Source organism: Lithobates pipiens, unplaced genomic scaffold, assembly GCF_037356315.1.
Source record: "Lithobates pipiens isolate NorthernLeopardFrog02 unplaced genomic scaffold, aLitPip1_a1.2 Scaffold_1, whole genome shotgun sequence".
NCBI lineage: Eukaryota > Metazoa > Chordata > Amphibia > Anura > Ranidae > Lithobates > Lithobates pipiens.
This window is the reverse complement of record NW_027507685.1, coordinates 21784713-21806934: the sequence shown is the minus strand read 5'-3', so window position 1 is coordinate 21806934 and position 22222 is coordinate 21784713. Positions and strand designations below refer to the sequence as shown.

Genomic DNA, 22222 nt, shown 5'->3' with positions numbered 1-22222 from the left:
ATGGCACGTGACACTGACAGGTGGCACTGATGACAAATGGCACTGATACGTGGCACTGATGACAGATGGCACTAATACGTGGCACTGATGACAGATGGCACTGGGGACAAATGGCACTGACAAATGGCACTATGTGGCACTAATAACACGTGGCACTGATGACAGATGCCACTTATACGTGGCACTGATGACAGATGGCACTGGGGACAAATGGCACTGACAACAGGTGGCACTGGGGACAGATAGCACTGCGGGCAGGTGGCACTGGGGTGGGGTGGATTGCACTGGGGTGGATGGCACTGGGGCAGGATGGCACTGGGGCGGATGGCACTGGGGCGGGATGGCACTGGGGCAGGATGGCACTGGGGGGGGATGGCACTTTTTTTTAAACTTTTTTTTTTACACTTTTTTTTTTTTTTGCTTCTGTACACTGACGGCTGCTGCAGCCGTTCTTCTCTCCCCTCTCACACGCTGTCTGTGTGAGGAGGGAGAGCGGCGCTGAGAGATGATCTCATATGTTTACATATGAGATCATCTCCCATTGGACACGCCGATCACGCTGTAAACGGCCGCTGTGATTGGCCGTTTACAGCGATCTGTGTTTGCCTGTCCCCGGGGGACACGGCAAACACAGAACTTCCGCGATGCGCGCCCGCGGCGGCGCGCATTGCGGAAGTAAACACCAGGCCGTCCAGGGACGGCCAGGCGAAGGAAGCCGCCCGCTCTAAGGCCGTCATTCGGCTATAGGGCGGGTGGGAAGCGGTTAAAGAGGGATTCCACCAAAAAAAAAAAAAATATTAAAAGCCAGCAGCTACAAATACTACAGCTGCTGACTTTTAATAAATGGACACTCACCTGTCCCGGGTTCCAGCGATGCCGAGGCCGATCGATCGCTCGGCTCTCGGCTGCTGCCGCCACCATTCTAGGTGAGGGAATCAGGAAGTGAAGCGAATCGGCTTCACTTCCCGGTTCCCTACTGCGCATGCGCGAGTCGCGCCGCGCAATAGGAAATCTCCGCGCTGTCACTGGGACCCGTGTGTGTCCCAGCAGACAGCGCGGCAGGGCAGGAAATGGCGTAGACTCCCACGGGAGTCTATGCCCGGAAGTGGGTGTAAATAGGTATCTTCACCCCCACCCCCCTCCCCCCTGCAAGGTGTCAATTGTGACACCGGAGGGGGGGAGGGATCCGATCAGTGGAGGTTCCACTTTAGGGTGGAATCCCGCTTTAATTTTTTTCTTGGAAGAATGCATGTAATCAGCGCAGGGCCAATCAGCACTGTCCAGAATGAAAAGTCTTCCTAAAAGCCTAAGCAGACACTGATAGTCACAAGACTCCTATATACTGCTGATAAGAAAAGGTATTTAGCAGTTTATATCTACTAAAGCTATGGCATTTCAATGTTCTGTGTACTGTGGGAGACCAGATATAGTGAATGCAGGTTCTGTGTTTAGTAACACTTCAAGCTAAATACAGACATAATGCATTGGGGTTGGACGATGCTTGTCATATTAGTCCAACAGATCTTTTATTATTAGACCCTTTTGAATCCAGATCTTACCCCCCACTAGGAAAAGACCATGCATGTCGGACACACGGGCAAAGCATTGTTTTTTTACATGCAGTTTCTGCAACCTTGATACCCAACTAGACTCCACACTCATATTTGTTAACTGGGTCCACAGAGCCCAATTACATGTATTCAGTGAATCTAACTGATCTATGAAAATGCCAGGAACTGGTACCTCCATTGTGGACACTGCCCCTGCTGAGCTCTCCTTCTCTAAATATTGCAAGTCCAATGCGTTTAGTACCCTTTTAAAAACGCAAAAAAGAAAGCCAAGTCACTAGCATTTTTAGAAGGAGGGCAGCAATAGCATCCCCTGTTCACCAGAGGCAAATTCTTTTCAAACAAGAATCTTAGCCTGCATCTTAAAATACTTATTGCCGACTGTTAGTGCCCAGCTACAAAACTGACAATCCATATTCTGGGTGGAGTGGGGAAATTCTTACCGAGTGCCTTTTGATTACATGTGGAATCTAGTTTATGTCATCTTTGGTATTTTTATGATTTTTCTATGAGATCCAATGGCCATCTTGCAGCAGCAAATTACAGCAATGAAACAAGAGATCACTGCTACGTGATTTGTTGATGTAGAGATTTGTGTGCCCCAGGAGGAAAAAAATGCATGCCTTGCATGACATTTAAGCAGCATATTCCCATCAATTCATGGCCACATAAACCTGATTTTGGCCTTACTGCCTACATGTAACACAAAGTTTAAAGAGGAAGTAAACTCCACATTTTTTTTTTTTTGTCCCTGCAAAGTAAAGTCATAATGTGCTAGTATGCATCACATACTAGCACATTATGTGACACATACCTGCAAACAAAACCAACCATCGTCCCCACTGGAACCTGCATCCATCTTCCTTCTGGGGCCGCAGACTCCGGCTCTGACTGGCTGGAGCCACTAGTTCCACTTTAATAGCGATGATTGCACTTATTAGTATTTCGATTTTTAGTATCTCAATAGTGCTACTAAAATTGCTAGGAATAGATCACTATCCAGATTTAATAAATGGTTCCCTACCATGTAAGCTACACAAGTACCATGCAGCAGCATCTTGTAATGATCGATCTCACATGCCTGGAGCATTGTGGGATTGTGCAAGACTGATCACTTGTGTAGCTTACTTTATAGGAAGCAAAATATTCCATCTGTTTAGCAAACAATTGCTTATCTTGCAATTAAAAGCATATTTTCACCTTTTAACAAATACATGCAAATTTGTTTGCAGGCAAACACATTTGCCTTTACTATTTTTGTTTGTTTTAGGAGCCTGGAAAGCATTGCACCAGCAATCAGCAGATCGCTGAAGCCATGCAGGACTCCTGCAGACTCAATGTAAGCGGTCTACTCATACGTCAGGCAGTTTTACACTGACAAAAGGAATCAATGAACTACCACAGCACTCAACAGTACTGTGGTAATTCACTGACAACTACAGGCCGACAGCAGTAAAGGCCGTTGGTACTTGTAGTTCATAGATTCACAGGCATCTGTGAATCAATGGTACGGTTGTGTTGGAGGAGACCCGCATAGCCCCGCTCTATCTGAATTGTTTTAGTAAGTACCAGAAGAAGATCCCAGGCTCGATGCCACAAGAGAGGACGGGGAGGGGAATCAGGGGGCAGGGGTCCGATGCTAAACATGATACGCTCTAAACATAGGTTTAACTTGTTCAGAAAGGTGAACGTATCCTTTAAAGTGGAAGTAAACCCATTGATTTAAACAGTTAAAAAAAAAAAAAAAAGGCATGCCGGGAATGCTAACTGCACATTGGCTGTGCTCTCAGCCAAACTATCAAACCATCCAATGGCTGTTGTCATAACGAATCACATGTGCAGCACCATAGCAGTTGAAGATTAAACAGAGGCAAAGATGGCAGCTTCCTTGGCTGAAAACGATAGGGGAGTTTACGTCTACTTTAAATTACTAGTGATTTCAGTAGCACAATAAAGCCACTGAATAATCCCTGCATAGCTCTAGCCTAAAGAGGTGACTTGTCAGAAAGTGGTTAAACTGATTGTAAAGATAATTGTATTTTTTTTTTTTTTTTAAATAACAAACATGTTATACTTACCTGCTCTGTGTGGTTTTTCACACAGCAGCCCCATTCCTCCTCTTCTAGGGTACCCCACCAGCACTCCTGGTCCCTCACCCCTGTTGAGTGCCCCCATAGCAAGTGGCCAATGGTTCTAGCTGCTGTGTCTGAGTCAATGAGGAGAGAGAGAGAGAGACACACAAGAGCTTCTGCTCTAATGCACATCTCGGGATCGGGCTCAGGCACATATAAGGGGGTGCGTAGCGCTGCTTGCAGAAGGTTTTTTTTACTGTAATGCAGAGATAGCATTAAGGTCAAAAACCTTCTGCCTTTAGAACCAATTTAAGGCTGGGCACACAAAGGTGATTTGTGCTAGAGTGATCATCCTACTAAAATTGGTTGTGAAAAAAAAAAATCTCTGGCTGACGCTATACATGCGGTTTGCATATAATAGTACAATGCTCCAAATTTGTGCTATTATTAACAATTACATGCGCCACTCCTTTGTGGGTTTTAATCAGTTGCTAATTTCTAGTGATTATCCACAGTAAAATTCTGTACACCTAAATCTTAGTAGCAAAAGATTTGCCCCATTTAGCTCAGCTCTAAACTCTATGGTCAAATAGAATATTGCTCCACTCACATTGGTGAAGGTGGGGGGGGGGGGGGGGGGGGGGGGTCCTGAAGTGGTTAACGTGTGAACAAAATAGAACAAGGGCTTGTTCAAGCTGGAAAGAATTACATGTTTTTAAATGCTTGATAAGAAATCTGCAAAGTAGGCTTGGCCGTAATAGCCTGGGCTAAAAATGATTGCTTGTCTTATTGCCTGGATAAAGTTTGATTTACCCCAGTGTTCTGCACCTAGTTATATTCTTAAATCACAGCTGCTGTGTGCGCAGGGAAGTTAAAATGTCAGCAGTCCTGAGCAAAAACAGCATCCTTCACAGGGAGGCTATAAAAATGAAAAACAGATGTCAAAAAACAATAAATAACTCTAAATGGAGGATGTCTGAACTAGATATGTTCCAAAATGATCAATACTATTAATATTATAAATCTAGGGAGGGTAGAAGTCTAGCATACCCAGTCCAGCCTATTGCTAGTCCCAAAACCTGTGTATGGGCAATGGGGCTCTAAAAATCCCATTATTAAGCACAGTAGTCTGACCCCAAAATATTTTACTAATTATTTTTCAAACCTGGCCATAGATGAAAAGATCTCAGCAAAGTTTAGTACAATTGACCAACCTGAAAATGAATAGCAAAACTGCCATCAGTTATCTTTTGTGATACATGTACAGCAATAGAACTTTCGCACAGAGAAAACTGGTGGTATAGATTTTCCAGCACGCTGTAGTCCGACAACCACTATACATATTTAGTACTTTGTGATCATTCATCCATAGAAATGGTTGAAACACTGATGAAAACTAAGTAATGTAAGACTAGGAAAAAAAAAAAGGAATGAATGCTTTAGAAATATTTTGTTTTCACCTTGTATTAAACATACCATCACCTTTCTAAAGTATGTATAACACAAATATGTAGTGCATCTGAATCCATCATATGAATCATCTCTGAAGTCAACAACAACAAACAAGCTCAGACACATAATGTAAATGTAGTGCAGTCACTACAATCTATATACACAAAGTCAAAACTAGGTTTACATTCCCTAAACACCATACACAGCAGATGTTTCAGAGGTTGCTCTTCTTCACTTTTCATCAGTTTTTCATTTTCTAACTTTCATGGCAACAGGCATATTGCTAAGAGAAAGCCTACAGAAGTTTGATCTGCTTTTCCAAAGCAACAGCGATCATGCAAGGTAACTTGTAGCAAAAGAGAGAAGTTTACCCTAGGTGGACTTTAAAAGCACATAGTAGTATCTAATAGAAGAGTATACGGAGCATTAATAGTAGAAAAATATTTTTTTATCAATGGTTAAACAGCGTCATTAAAAGTACTGAAACAATAATTGTCTAAACAATGTTGAATGTTGTCACTGTGCTAGAAAACATATAGAATATCCTCTTTACACCCTAGAACTTGTAGTAAGGGGCACTATAGATGGCTTCATGAGAAACTCTTATAGGTCAAGGAAGGCAAATCAGCTGTAAAGTATGAAAAAAAAAAAAAAAAAAATTATATATATATATATATATATATATATATATATATATATATATATATATATATATATATATATATAAATATAAATATAAAGTGTGTGCCACAGTAAATATGTTTAGTTATAAGAACAATGGATTGTGTAGAACAGTTATGTACTCTAAGCAGGTTCTTCAAATTCTAACAAGAAAAAAAAAAAAAAAAAAAGGAGGGGAGGAGGACATATATGAAGGAAAGGAATTAGAAATACTGCTTGTTTTTTTTCTTCTTTGGGCTTCCTTTAATTCTAAACAGGTGATATAATTGCTAAACACTTGTTCAGTAATTATCACAGCTGAGGGAAGATCGGTTTGAAGTAGGGACTTGAGAAACACTACTGTAGGAGACATATATATATATATACACACACACAAAAAAAAAAACAACCAACACACCACACACACAAAGACAAATGCATGCTCACTATAATTAAAAGGCACACTCACTAATGTTGGCGACCAAAGAGCCTGGATACATGAATTATATACTATTTCAAAGACACATTGCTTTACAGTACGTTGAACTTCTATTTAGTGCTCTGTGACAGTTTATAATAAAACCTGATTCCACTGAATATTGTTTCTTCCAAGTACCAATTCATGCCAGATGCAGCTTATAAACGATCCGAGAAGTCTTATCCCCCAACAACCCCCAATCATCTTCCCTCCTATGCTGTCTTCACACCACCAGCTACCTCCATGGCGCCTGCACATACCGAAGGCAGCACTGGCAGTGAGGACCGGTGTGTGCTGCAATGAACTGTCATTGTCCTTATTACTCTTCACTAATCCAGGAGAGGATCGCCTTGTCATCCATGGTAGTGCTGTACAATTGTTTTCTTAACACAGAAGGCATTATTACAAAATATATATATAAAATTAACCTTAACCAAGCGAATGTCATACTAACAAAGATTTATACACCATAACATAATAAAAACACGTTTTAAATCAAACTTTCTAAATAAACAGAAATGTATCCTATTAGAAGTGATCTTACCTAAATCCTCCGTACACTGTGCTCGGGGGCAGGGTGGACAAGAACTCAGCAATCCCATACATTTGTTTTAGGTTCCTGTAGAACTATCTGCCCCAGTCTTCTGCTCAGGATGGGAGGTTCTCTCCCCAGGATGGGAGGTTCTCTCCCCAGGATGGAGGTCTTCTGCCCAGGATGGAGGTCCTCTGCTCAGGATGGAGGTCCTCTGCTCAGGATGGAGGTCCTCTGCTCAGGATGGAGGTCCTCTGCTCAGGATGGAGGTCCTCTGCTCAGGATGGAGGTCCTCTGCTCAGGATGGAGGTCCTCTGCTCAGGATAGAGTTTCTCTCCCCAGGATGGAAGTCCTCTGCTCAGGATGGAGGTCCTCTGCTCAGGATGGAGTTTCTCTCCCCAGGATGGAGTTTCTCTCCCCAGGATGGAGGTCCTCTGCTCAGGATGGAGGTCCTCTGCTCAGGATGGAGGTCCTCTGCTCAGGATGGAGGTCCTCTGCTCAGGATGGAGTTTCTCTCCCCAGGATGGAGGTCCTCTGCTCAGGATGGAGGTCCTCTGCTCAGGATGGAGGTCCTCTGCTCAGGATGGAGGTCCTCTGCTCAGGATAGAGTTTCTCTCCCCAGGATGGAGGTCCTCTGCTTAGGATGGAGTTTCTCTCCCCAGGATGGAGGTCCTCTGCTCAGGATGGAGTTTCTCTCCCCAGGATGGAGGTCCTCTGCTCAGGATGGAGTTTCTCTCCTCAGGATGAAGGTTCTCTCCCTAGGATGGAGGTCCTCTGCTCAGGATGGAGGTCCTCTGCTCAGGATGGAGGTCCTCTGCTCAGGATGGAGTTTCTCTCCCCAGGATGGAGGTCCTCTGCTCAGGATGGAGGTCCTCTGCTCAGGATGGAGTTTCTCTCCCCAGGATGGAGGTCCTCTGCTCAGGATGGAGGTTCTCTTCCCAGAATGGAGGTCCTCTGCTCAGGATGGAGTTTCTCTCCCCAGGATGGAGGTCCTCTGCTCAGGATGGAGTTTCTCTCCCCAGGATGGAGGTCCTCTGCTCAGGATGGAGTTTCTCTCCCCAGGATGGAGGTCCTCTGCTCAGGATGGAGGTTCTCTTCCCAGAATGGAGGTCCTCTGCTCAGGATGGAGGTTCTCTTCCCAGAATGGAGGTCCTCTGCTCAGGATGGAGGTTCTCTTCCCAGAATGGAGGTCCTCTGCTCAGGATGGAGGTTCTCTTCCCAGAATGGAGGTCCACTGCTCAGGATGCAGGTTCTCTCCCTAGGATGGAGGTCCTCTGCTCAGGATGGAGGTTCTCTCCCCAGAATGAGCCCACCTTGAACTTTCTGTCCAGTATAAAAGATACTTATAAAGTGTTATCCCTCTGATGGCTTTGTAGGTCCTCAGGATCACAAGGAAACAGCTGGGACAAGCTTTGCCCTTTTAGAAGACAAGACTCACTGATAATCCTTAGCAGTAGAGAACGGTGCCCCATGTCCCCGACAAGTCGCTCACTAGTTCTCCGTCACCATGAACTGTCACTCCAGCTACAACCGCCACTGTGAGTGTGTAGACTCACATGGATGGAGTGTGTATATCCCGCAGCCACGTGTTGGCTGCTACATTCCCGCAGAGAGTGGAGTCAGGCTGCGCTGTGAATGAACATTCCATAGTAGAAGATGAGATCTCCCATCCAGCAGAGCCTTCCCCGATCCGATGGCGCTGCTCCTGTCCCAGGCTCTGCTGCCGCTCTATTAGTAGTGAGCGCTGCACACAGCCGCTGACTTCCCTGTCTGATGGACAAGCTGCCTGCAGTCCAATGCTGAGCAGCGAGGGGAGGGCTCAATATGCTTCATACTCTCACATTCTGCTTAAAGTTACAGTGACATATTGCTGCAGTCCCATGAGTAAAGAGCACATTGTTTTTAGTACTAAGCACTTCATTCTAATCCAGTGTTTAAGATCAGAGCGGCTCAACTCTTTTTCAGGCTTGGCACCCTGTACAGTATATGTGAGCAAAATCTCAAAGGCACTCCAATCTGAAAATAAATAAAACAAATGTATGTTATCACCACTGGGCAACCGGAGCCTGGGATTTCCCCGTACGTTGGTGGCCAGTGTCTGCGTCCTCCGTACATTGGTGGCTAGTGCCTGTGTCCCCCGTGTGTTGGTGGCCAGTGTCTGCGTCCTCCGGACATTGGTGGCTAGTGCCTGTGTTCCCCGTACGTTGGTGGCCAGTGTCTGCGTCCTCCGGACATTGGTGGCTAGTGCCTGTGTCCCCCGTATGTTGGTGGCCAGTGTCTGCGTCCTCCGTACATTGGTGGCTAGTGCCTGTGTCCCCCGTATGTTGGTGGCCAGTGTCTGCGTCCTCCGGACATTGGTGGCTAGTGCCTGTGTTCCCCGTATGTTGGTGGCCAGTGTCTGCGTCCTCCGGACATTGGTGGCTAGTGCCTGTGTTCCCCGTATGTTGGTGGCCAGTGTCTGCGTCCTCCGTACATTGGTGGCTAGTGCCTGTGTCCCCCGTATGTTGGTGGCCAGTGTCTGCGTCCTCCGGACATTGGTGGCTAGTGCCTGTGTTCCCCGTATGTTGGTGGCCAGTGTCTGCGTCCTCCGTACATTGGTGGCTAGTGCCTGTGTCCCCCGTATGTTGGTGGCCAGTGTCTGTGCATTTGTGGTCAGTGTAATTGTCCCTTGTATGTTGGCAGTCCGTGTCTGCCCCCCCACATGTTTGTGATCAGTGTCCCCCATATGTTGGCGGCTAGTGTCAGTGTTCCCTGTATGTTGGTGGTGAGTGTCTGTTGCCCCCCCCCCACATGTTTGTGGTCAGTGTCCCCTGTATGTTGGTGGTCATTGTCCGCCGCCTCCCATATGTTTGTGATCAGTGTCCCCCATATGTTGGTGGCTAGTGTCAGTGTCCCCTGTATGTTGGTGGTCACTGTCTGTCCTCCCCTCATATGTTTGTGGTCAGTGTCAGTGTCCCCAGTATGTTGGCGGCCAGTGTCAGTGTCCCCTTAATGTTGGTGGTCAGTGTCTTCACCCCCATATGTTTGTGGTCAGTGTCCCCCGTATGCTGGTGGACAGTGTTAGTGTCCCGCATACATTGGTGGTCAGTTTCTGTATCCCGCATACATTTGTGGTCAGTGTCTGTGTCCTCCATACCTTGATAGTCAGTGTCAGTGTCCCCCCCGTATGTTGGTGGTCAGTGTCTGTATCCCCCGTATGTGGGTGGTCAGTGTATGTATCCCTCCATGCATTTGTGGCCAGCGCCTGTGTCCCCCATATGTTGGCGGGCAGTGTCTGTACCCTCCACCCTATATGTTTTTGGTCAGTGTCTGTGCCCCCCCTATGTTGGCAGCTAGTGTCTGTGTCCCCCATATGTTGGTGACCAGTGCCTGTTCCCCCATATATTTGTGGTCAGTGTCTGTGCCCCCCTATGTTGGCAGCTAGTGTCTATGTCCCCCATATGTTGGTGGCCAGTGCCTGTTCCCCCCATATATTTGTGGTCAGTGTCTGTGCCCCCTGTATGTTGATGGGCAGTATCTGTGGCTCAGATATGTTTGTGGTCAGAGTCTGTGTCTTCCATACATTTGTGGTTAGTGTCTGTGTTCCCCATACATTGGTAGTCAGTGTCTGTGTCCTCTGTACATTTGTAGTCAGCGTCTGTGTCCCCTACTTTGGTGTTTAGTGCTGTGCCCCTCTCTAATGACAGCAGGTCACAGGAAGCAATCACAGATGGCACCTAAGGGTGATGCAGCATTCAGGTTGCGAAACACTGCTTTAAATTCCTACAGTGTAAACATTTATCAAAATAGATCTAAAGCCTTTGGTGTCCGTTTATGAAGCAGTGATCAGTGGTGATCCTGAGGATCGCCACTGATCACAGTCCCTAAACGGTTTATGAAATAGAGATAATCGGGGGAAGAAGTGTTTGAACATGTTCTCCCGCCGATGATCGGCGCACACTGAGAATCCTCATTGACTGACACAGTAACGGGCAGTTTATGAAGCTGCAATCTCAGCGCTTTACTGGCGATCTGTGTCAGAATTCACCTCCCCGATTCACCAATTCAGAGGTGGAGAATCGGAGAGTGAAGAGATAATCTGGGGGGATCTGAGGAGGAAAGAGGAAGATTTTTAACTTCCTTATACCTCGTTCAGACCCCCCAACACTGTAACCATGTCCCCCTGACATACATTTATGTGTATACATATATATACATATATATATAATGTGCGCATATACATGTATATATAATGTGTGTGTGTATGTGTGTGTATATATACATATGTATATAATGTAGGGGGATTAGTTATTTTTTGAACATTAACCACGCCGTCTGTCAGTGTACTGAGCTGTGATAATTTATCACCGCTTAATAAACTGACATCTCTGTGTTTCTGTGAATTTCTGGTACTGTAATCTTGTAAAGTCTCACGAGATTCCATTATCAGGGGCCGTTTTCCACTGTTGGAAGCGTTTGTAGGTCACTTCACTCCACCAAAGGTGAAGCGATCTACTAAATGGACACCTACAGTAAGTGAATGACTTTTGGTTTCCTGAAACACTGTGTATAATATATAAACAGCTTTTTAATACATATATTATAGGCATTTATAAAGCACCAAAAATTCAAGCAGCTGTTTATATACTGCACATTCACATCAGTCTCTTCCCTCAAGCATCTTACAATTTAAGGTCGCTACCTCATATACAGAGACGAGTTTACACAGAAACCAATTAACCTACCAGCAAGTCTTTGAAGTGTGGGAAGAAACCCAATGTAAACTCAGTGTACAAAATGTCCTGGCCAAGATTTGATCCAGGGACCTCAGCGCTGCAAGGTAGAGTGCTAACCAGAAAGCCACCATGCTGCCACACCAGCACCTGCAACATGTCATTGTTCTGAAATGGCTTCCTCATTGATACAACAGTGGACCATGTAGATCAGTACAGCTGCTTGTAGTCTCAACCAGAGATATATGTGAAAGGATGAAAATATGGTAGAATGACTGGGAGATAGTTGCAACCCTATAACAGTAAATGCCTGAACAAGGACCTTCATGACAGTATCACCAGGTTTTTATTGGGAGCTGCTTATTTAGTTTGATTGCAACATAACTTTTAAAATACAATAACTTGATAAAGCTTGTACGTAACTTGAGTTTAAATCTATTTTAAGGCCCCTTTCACACTGGGGCAGGAGCGGCATCGGCGGTAAAACTGCGCTATTTTTAGCGCCGCTTTACTGTATTTTTAGCGACAGTATTCGGCCGCTAGCAGGCCACTTTTACCTCCCTGCTAGAGGCCGAGAAAGGGTTAAAACTACCGCAAAGCGCTGATGCAGCAATGCTTTGCTGGCGGTATAGCCGCGCTGCCCCATTGATTTTAATGGGCAGGAGCGATGAAGGAGCAGTGTTTACACTGCTCCTTCACCGATCCAAAGATGCTGCTAGCAGGACTTTTTGTACCGTCCTGCCAGCGCACCGCTCCAGTGTGAAAGCCCTCGGGGCTTTCACATTGAAGACACAGCAGCGGCTCTTTCAGGGCGCTTTGCAGGCGCTATTTTTAGCCCTGTGGTGCCCCAGCGTGAAAGGGGTCTTAAAAAATCCACAAAATAACAAAGATGGCTGTTTTTAGATAATTGTAAACACCTTTGTCCAGATTTTAATTGTAAAAAAAAACTCAAATAGATCATTACAAGCTACCACCTGCAGTTTTTGTTGAGAATGTAAAACATTTGTAACTGATAATGGTTGTTGCTTTGAAATATTCCATCAATTTTGCTATACTGTTAATATCAATAGTGGATTTCATACTACCTATTAATTATCCATGTACCAGCATAGATGATTCCTTTGTCTGAAATCATACTAAAATCTTAGCCCTTGTACACACGGTCAGACATTCCGACAACAAACTCCATCGGATTTTGTCCGGCGGATTTTGTCCGAAACTCGTGTTGCATACACGCGGTAGTTGTCGGAATATCCGATCATTCGTAACAAGATGACGTTATTTCGTTACGACGGGACTACGTTCAGGCTAGTAACCAATAGCTTTGGTCTCGTAATTTGATCTGAGCATGCGTGGCACTTTGTCCGATTGGAATTCTCTACAAACGATCTGACAAAGTCCGATCGGATCAGGTTGTCGGAAAATTTTATAGCCCAGCTCTAAAACTTTGTCGGTCGGACATTCTGACCGGAAACAGTCAGATGGAGCCCACACACGGTCGGATTATCCGACAACACGGTCCAATCGGACATTTTCCGTCAGAATGTCCGACCGTGCGTACAAGGGCTTAGGGGTTTGCACTCCTTTAGGCTTATTCAATAAACAGTGAAAGGAGCAAATCTCTATTTGCAAGATAGTTAGCAACAACATAAATTGTTACTCTTGTCAGTTATTATCATGATTATTTATAAAATACTGAATAATCCATAGTTCTTTACATCAAACACTAATATTGGACTCCTGCACTACTTTACAGTATAAAATCCCTGCCTTTCCAAAAAAAAAAAAGACCCTAGCAAACAAAATAGCAAGAAGGGCACTTAAATGGTAGATGAAAATTAATTATTAAAAGCACAAGGTTATATATGTAGGCTATGGAAATAGCACTGTCCACTATACACTAAATGAAGCAAAGTCAGGCAAAATAGAACAGGAGAAGAACTTGATAATAGTGGTTAGCGATAAGCTTAAAGTGTATGTAAATCCTAGTCATCAACTTCTCTATTTGGTCTGTTAACCACTTGCTTACTGGGCACTTAAACCCCCCTCAGTCCCAGACCAATTTTCAGCTTTAAGCGCTGATGCACTTTGAATGACAATTGCGCGGGCATACAACACTGTACCCAAATGAAATTTTTATCATTTTTTTCCCACAAATAGAGCTTTCTTTTGGTGGTATTTAGTTACAGCTCGGAGTTTTATTTTTTGCTAAACAAACAAAAAAAGATGCAAAAAAATAAATAAAAAAATCATGTTTTAATAGTTTGTTATAAAATTTTGCAAACGGGTCATTTTTCTCCTTCATTGAAGTGCGCTGATAAGGCGGCACTGATAGGCTGCATTGGTGGGCACTGATGGGCTGCATTGGTGGGCACTGATGGGCTGCACTGGTGGGCACTGATAGGCATAGTTAAGGCGGCACTAATAGGCACAGATAAGGCGGCACCGATGGGCACAGATAAGGCGGCACTGATGGGCAAAGATGGGCACAGATAAGATGGCACGGATGGGTGGCACGGATAAGTGGCACGGATGGGTGGCACGGATGGGCACTGATAGGTACCACAGATAGATGGGACTGATGGGCACTGATAGGTGGCACTGATAGGTGGCTCTGATAGGTGGCACTGCTGGGCACTGATGGGCGGCACTGCTGGGCACTGATGGGCGGCACTGCTGGGCACTGATGGGCGGCACTGGGGTGCAGCACCTTTGAGGCAGATTGGGTGGCACTGTGGGTGGCACTGTGGGTGGCACTGTGGGGTGGCACTGTGGGTGGCACTGTGGGTGGCACTGTGGGCACTATGGGCACAGACGGGGGGCACTTACTTTTACTTTTAGTTATACTTCAGGATGGCACTGCGGGAGGCAGGTGGGCACTGGCAGGTGGCATGTGGTGCCTTGCATTGCTGGCCGTGATCGGGACTGATGTCCCGATCACGGCCGCCGGTGATCGGCTTTTTTTTTCTCCTCGCGCTGTCAGCGCGAGGAGGAATAATAGCCGATTACCGGCTCCGTTCTATCACATGATCAGCTGTCATTGGCTGACAGCTGATCACGTGATAAGGGGTCGGGATAGACCCCTTACACGGATCGGTGATCAGGCGAGTCTCACGGACTCGCCGATCACAGAGCGCGCCGCGCGCGCCCCTCAGGGGGCGCGCAGGCCGCTCGTAACCGGGACGACGTCAATAGACGTAGTCCCGGAAATCTAGGTCCGCGCTAATGCCGTCATTCGGCAATAGCGCGGTACCCAAGTGGTTAAATATACCATTTAGAAAAAGCATTTGGTTATATCTGTTCAATGAATACAATCAATATTGATCTTGTCAGAGATTCAGAGCTGCCCTGTGTTCTCTACAAAAAGAAAAAAATGTGCCTCTTTAAATGACCATCAACTCAACAGAAAAATAAAATATGCTTCCACAGATTGTATTTATTGTTATTTATATATTATTTGTTTTATTTTTCTGAGTTTATTGTCATTTAAAGAGACAGCACTCTTTTTTTTTTTCTTTTTGCCATATATTATTTTAGATCTGGTATCCAGGTTTTTTAGGTGCAGCAGTCTTAAGCCTCACAAGCCTCATACACGTGATCAGATTTTTCCGATGGGAAATGTGTGATGACGGGCTGTTGGTGGAAAATCCGACTGACCGTATGTACGCTCCATCAGACAATTGTTGTGGGATTTTCTGAGGACAAATGTTGGATAGCAGGTTTTAAAATTTTCCGTGGACAAATGTCTGTTGTCGAATTTTCCGAGCGTGTGTACAAAAGTACAAACCAAAGTACAAACACGCATGCTCGGAAGCATGGACAAGCCAGGAGCGGTCGGTCTTGTAAATTAGCATTCGTAATGGAGAATTGTGGTCGCCAAAATTTGTTAAAGCGGTGTTTCAGCTGAAAAAGTATTTTTTTTTTAAAAGTCAGCAGCTACAAAAAAGTAGCTGCTGACTTTTAATAAGGAGACTTACCTTTCCAGGGCACCTGCGATGTCGGCCGCCGAAGGCTGACATGTCCCTCGGCTCTCGGGTCCCAGCGCTGCCATACTCAATAAGGGAGTATGGCATTTTGTTAAAGCGGTGTTTCAGCTGAAAAAGTATTTTTTTTTAAAAGTCAGCAGCTACAAAAAAGTAGCTGCTGACTTTTAATAAGGAGACTTACCTTTCCAGGGCACCTGCGATGTCGGCCGCCGAAGGCTGACATGTCCCTCGGCTCTCGGGTCCCAGCGCTGCCATACTCAATAAGGGAGTAAGCCTTGCGGCTTCACTGCCCGTTTCCTACTGCGCATGTGTGAGTCGCGCACACACAGTTCCCAGAATACAGTGCACCCCATTACCCAGAAGACAACGCGACGAGGAGAGAAGACGAAGATCACCGAGGAGCAGGAAGAAGGTAGATTAGGAAGACTGCCTAGCAACAGGGATTTCTGACAAGGTCAGACAGGCAGACGCTCTTCCTGTCTCTCCTCATGTAGGTATGATTCTGCCTACAGCGCCAAGGTCAGCTTTCTCTACTGGGAATCATCCCAGGCAGTTACCTCAGGTCATAACTTAGGCATCACTTGCATCCAGGTCATCTAGGCTGGATGCTGTGAGGGCCCCTGTGTCTCTTTCCTCCTATGCAAGTCCAGAGGTTAGCCAAGTACCGACTCCAAGTACCCACATCCCAGTTAGATGTAGTCAGCAAGAATACAACCGTGCTGGTGAGTCTGCTCAGAATGAATGAATTAATCAATTACTAGTGTCTTTAAACAAATATAATGAGAATATATGTATTAACCACTTCAGCCCCGGACCATTTTGCTGGTCAAAGACCAGACCACTTTTTGCGAATTCGGCACTGTGTCGCTTTAACTGACAATTGCACAGTCATGCGAAGTGGCACCCAAACAAAATTGACAACCTTTTTTTCCCACAAATAGAGCTTTCTTTTGGTGGTATTTGATCACCCCTAAAAGTAAAAAAGTAAGGTACTAGTGCGCACAACCCCTATAAATTAACTAATTCCTAATAAATGCCTAATTCACTAAAAAACTAAAAAACCAAGGAAGCCGACAAACACAAATAATGTTCTCAACACTATCTAAACAGATGCATATAAAAGTGTGTGGCGCTACCTTTAAAATAAATACCAAAATACGTGAAAAAACAAAACAAACTGAAATCAAAATAAATGTGCAAATAGCAAAACTCAATGCTAAAAACGCAAGCACCACACAAATATGTATACTGGCTGAAAAGTGTAAATCACCTATAGCAATATAATAAATACCAATCGCATAGAATGTGCAAAGAATCGCATAGCATGTGCAAAGAATTGCAGAATATTGCTAAAAATATATAAAAAACAAAACAAAAGTGTCCAAGAAAATGTTAAAACTGCTGTTCCAGTGCTTAATAAATAAATTCAATATAAGAAGTGCAAATCACCTATAGCAATGTGATCACCCCTGCAGTTTTTATTTTTTGCGCTATAAACAAAAATAAATCGACAATTTCGAAAAAAACACATTATTTTTTACTTTTTGTTATAATAAATATCCCCCAGAAATATATATAAAAAATTTTTTTTTCCCTCAGTTTAGGCCCATACGTATTCTTCTACATATTGTTGGTAAAAAAAAATCGCAATAAGCGATTATTGATTGGTTTGCGTAAAGGTTATAGCGTTTACAAAATAGGGGATAGTTTTATGGCATTTTTATTAATATTTTTTTTTTACTAGTAATGGCGGCGATCAGCGATTTTTATTGTGACTGCGACATTATGGCGGACACATCAAACATTTTTGACACATTTTTGGGACCATCGTCATTTATACAGCAATCACTGCTATACAAATGCAGTGATTCCTGTGTAAATGACACTGGCAGTGAAGGGGTTAACCAGTGGGTGGCAGTGTAGGGGTTAAGTGTTCCTAGGGGTGTGTTACTAACTGTTGGGGGCTGGGCTTTAATTTAGTGAACACTGATCTCTGCTCCAATCACATGGAGCAGAGATCAGCGTCACTAGTTGCTAGGCAGAATGGGGAGATGCTGTTTACAACGGCATTTCCTCGTTCAGCTGTCCCGTGAGACGATCGCGGGTATGCCCGCGGTGATCGAGTCCACGGGACCTGCGACCGGACTCATGGGGATCCCGACGAGCACAGGAGCGTGCAGGGCGGCAAATTTAAAGGGACGTACAGGTACGCCCATTTGCCTGCCCGTGCCATTCTGCCGACGTACATCGGCGTGCGCTGGTCGGAAACCGGTTAATCATACCACTTCTGTATCCAATCTGCATCTCCTTCTCCAGTTAATGTTTGGTCAGGTAATTCAGTAGCTAATAACAATCCTGTTACACATACAAGCATTCCTGTCTGTATTCCCACTTTTGTTTCTGAAACATGTTTTAAAGAGGTACTTCCTTGTGAGATGTCCCCGTTAGGATTCCATTTGCCTTTAGCAGTTAAAAAAAAAATATGGAAAGGTGAATCCTTAGATTTATTATCTTTATTGCCTATTGCAAAATATTTTATTATAAAATCAGATAAGAGGCATGAGGATGGCGCTGATGACAGGCGCCGTCCTGTTCCTAGATCCTTTTTTAACTGGCTGCAGGCTTTCTGTATATTTTCAGCAATAGTGGGTGAGAAGCATCCAGAGAAGTGTCCTGGTCTGTTTCAGCAATTAGAACATATTGTGGAGGCATATAAAATTTTTGGCGGTATGGGATGGTTTCGTTATGATGAATCATTTCGCCAAAAAATTGCAATCTATTCTAACTTAAAATGGGGTAATAAAGATGTAGGGCAGGGATCCTCAAACTACGGCCCTCCAGCTGTTGTGAAACTACACATCCCATGAGGCATTGCAAAACTCTGACATTCGCAGACATGACTAGGCATGATGGGAATTGTAGTTCCTGAACAACTGGAGGGCCATAGTTTGAAGACCCATGATGTAGGGTTATGGTTAAACCTCATTATTCCTCAGAAGCCTGTATATGCAAAACAACAACCCCAGTCAAATTTGAATCAAAATGCGTTAACTTCAGTATATAAAAAAGGGACATGTTACGCATTTAATGAAACTCAATGCAAATGATTGAATTTTATGTCGTTACCACCATGAATGTTCTTTTTGTTTCGGTAGCCACCCAGTCTCAAGATGCTTTAAAAGACAAGCTAGCAATCAAGTCCACAAGGATCATTCAAAAGGCCTGCACACCAGTGAGGCTATTCACAATGCATCCATGGTTAATGTTATACCCCGACAAGGGGAAAGCACAGTTATTAATTGATGGTTTTTCAACAGGTTTTAAACTCCCTATTTTTGCAGGCCCTCGCTGTCAGTTTTCTGATAATTTAAAATCAATATATCTCCACACTGACATAGTGAGGGAAAAAGGAATTAAAGACATTTCAGCTAATAGAATTGCTGACCTCTTTATCTCTCCTCCATTCATTAACTTTTCGAGTTTCCCCTTTGGGCTTGGGCCTAATTCTTTCCGGCTGATTCATCATCTTTCATTTCCTGCTGGCCACTCTTTAAATTATGAAATTGACCCATTATCTGCTTCGGTTAAGTATGCAACTTTTGATGATACTATTCAAATCATTATAACTTTTGGTTGGGGCACACTGTTATCAAAAGATGACATTCATTCAGACTTCAGATTATTATCAATTGCCCCATAATCTTATAATTCCCTTGGTTTTTGTTTTGAATGTAATTTTTTCTATGATAAATGCCTCCCTATGGGTTGTTCATTGTCATGTCATTATTTCAAAATTGTTGCCTCTTTACTCCAGTGGGTATTACGTTATGAATCCGGTCACACAGGGATAATTCATTATCTAGATGATTTCTTTTTCATTGGTCCTCCAGATTCTATAATTTTTTCTTTAATTCTCAAGTTATTTTTTCTTTTAACTGAATTTTTCGGTATCCCACTAGCAATCGAAAAAAAACACTTTTCCAGCTCCAAACATTGAATTTTTAGGTATAAAGATTAACACATTGTTGTTCCAATTTGAACTTCCTGCTATTAAAATTTGCAAACTTCAATCCTGTATTTCTTTCTTTTTGCATTGAAAATATTTTTTACTGAAAGAACTTCTTTTTTTGGGTCTCCTGGCTTTTGCTACACACATTATGCCTATGGGAAGAATTTTTTCAAGAAGGTTATCTTTAGCCATGTCAGGTCTCAAATCCCCATTTTCACATATTAGGTTGACTTGTGATCTTATGCCCCGTACACACGAGAGGAATTAAGTCTGACAGACCTCCAAAGGAGTTCCGCCGGAGTTCCGCTGGAGTTCCGACGGAGTTCTGGCGGACTTTTCGACCGAACGGACTTGACCACACACCATCACACCAAACTCCGACGGAGTCGAACGTGATGACGTACGACTGGATTCGACGTAGGAAGTTCATAGACAGTAGCCAATAGCTGCCCTAGCGTCGGTTTTAGTCCGTCGGAGTAGCACACACACGAGCGGATTTTTCAAAGGGGACCGGGTCCGGCGGAGTTCCGTCGGGAAAATTTAAAGCATGCTTCATTTCTAAAGTCCGTCAGACTTTAGCTTCGCTAAAGTCCGTTGCAGCCCACACACGATCGGATAGTCCGCCGGACTCAGTCCGTCGGAGTTTGGATGTCGAAAAGTCCGCTCGTGTGTACGGGGCATTAAAGACGATATATTGGCATGATCCCAATTTCTGCAGGATTATAATGGCAGATCTTTTTTACAGGAGGGTTTTGTATTTGCGGCAGAGTTATAATTATTTACGGATGGTTCCCAAGGTTTTGCTGCCATTTTTAATTCTCATTGGTGTTCGGATTCATGGCCCCCCCCTTTGGATCTCCAACAAGATTACAAAAAATATAGTTTTGTTGGCGCTCTTTCCAGTTGTGGTTGCTTTAGAAATTTGGGGTAATCAATTAGCTAACAAGCGGATCATTATTAATACATATAATAGAGGTGTATTATTTGCTTTAAATTGCCTTTCTTCAAAATCTTTATCAGTCATAAAACTTTTATGTTATTTAGTTCTCTTATGTTTGAGATTAAACATTTGGATAAAGGCAAAATATATACCAAGCAATCTCAATGTTATCACTGATGCCTTATCTCGATTCCAGACGGCACGTTTCAGACAGCTGTTGCCTCATGCAGGTCTAGTTGGGTACCGTTGCCTGAGTCATCTCTGGGACCTGATCTAAATCCGGTATTTTTGTCGCTCCAAAAACATGGACTGATTATTCAGTTGCATGGGAAAGGTGGTTAAAGTTCAATTACTAATTTACTTATTAATTCAGTTAGGTTCTCCTGGATTACCCCCCAGGGGTCAAGTCCTGGGGAAAAAAGTTTGGGAACTCCCATCCAAGATCCACTCCTCCACCAAAAAAAAAAAATATATAATACGCTCATATGCACGAACACTTCAAAAGTGGTATTTTTCATCCAATTTTCGTATTGTGTATATGAAGCTTAACTGTTAGTACATAAAAAAAAACAATCCTCAATAAACATAAATACAGTAATTCTCTGAATAATCAGCATTCATTCAATTGAGCTTCCATGCAAATGTGAACATCATGTTCTGATCTTTATTGGGGAATGTTATTTTGGATATAGAGCGTTTATGTGGTGACTTTACACTTTTCATTGAACAGAGTTTGGATAACACAGGCTTAAATGGAAAGGTCATAAATTAACTGAACATTATCTGGACAGAATGCTTGGGGAGATAGTTATGTGTTCCTGCTTAGGAGAGGTATGTTAGCTTGGGGGGCTGCAAACTCTGCAGGGCTCCAACACACATTCGTTGCTATTCCAACCCTTCACATATTTCCACATAAACTTCGCTCCTGGCATTAAACTTTGCCAGGTATTGTGCTCAGCTTACCACCCCAAACTGATGTTCCTCCCTCAGCTCACCTCTCTCCCTGCATGTCCTGTGAGCAGAATAGCTGTGCTCCTCCTCTGGGTTCTCTCATCAAATGGCACTGAAGATAGAGGATGGAGGGGATTCAGCGGGACACACAGAGCAAGTATGTAGGAGACTGGGGGGGGGGGATGAGGAGACAGAAAATCAGGAGGGACCGGAGGGGAGGAGCGCATCACGAGAGGTCTGACTAAATACAATCTCTTAGCAGCAGGGACCTGATCTACCCATCTGCTATCTGTGATTGACAGGTATATTGAAGAGGAAGCTGTCATGGGGCCCCCTACTGGCAATGCCTGAATGGTCAGTCCACCCCTGGTGTGCGGCACTTGCTATTGCAAGCTGTGTCGGCGGCTGCTGGTGTAGCACCTGCCACACAGCTCACATACTTCAAAGTCTTGCAGGACACGGCTGCTAACGAGAACTGAGTTCCTGTTGTGGAAAAAGTACAGGAACTCCGTTCCCATGCATTCCCGCAGGACTTGAGCCCTGATTACCCCCTTCTGAAAATGTGATTTTGGCCTTTCTTTGTTCATTAATACAGTTGAAATTCTCTTTTAATCATATTAATAAAATATTAGCAGGGATTTATTTTTTCTTGAAACTAAATAATTTCCCGGCCTGTAACAGTTTCTTCTCTGTTAAACAAGCTTTAAAAGGTTTGAGGAAGGTAAGATTGGCTCCGGATATACGCAGGCCTATCACTTTGGACGTATTATCCAAGCTGTGTTTGGCCATTCCCTTTGTTTGCATTTCAGTGTATGAGGCCTAAATGTTTCATGCCGCTTTTGTTTTAATGTTTTTTTCAGCT

At 44.0% G+C, this 22222-nt stretch overlaps 1 protein-coding gene across 1 annotated transcript in view; it reads right to left on the bottom strand.

The window, feature by feature from the left end:
• IL1RAPL2 (interleukin 1 receptor accessory protein like 2) overlaps positions 1–8511 on the bottom strand; it is a 1165568-nt gene extending 1157057 nt beyond the window's left edge. The window contains exon 1 of the mRNA XM_077484766.1: positions 6775–8511. The gene's annotated coding sequence lies outside the window, so the exon portion shown is untranslated. The remainder of the gene's footprint in view (positions 1–6774) is intronic.
• Between the last annotated feature and the right edge of the window lie 13711 nt (positions 8512–22222).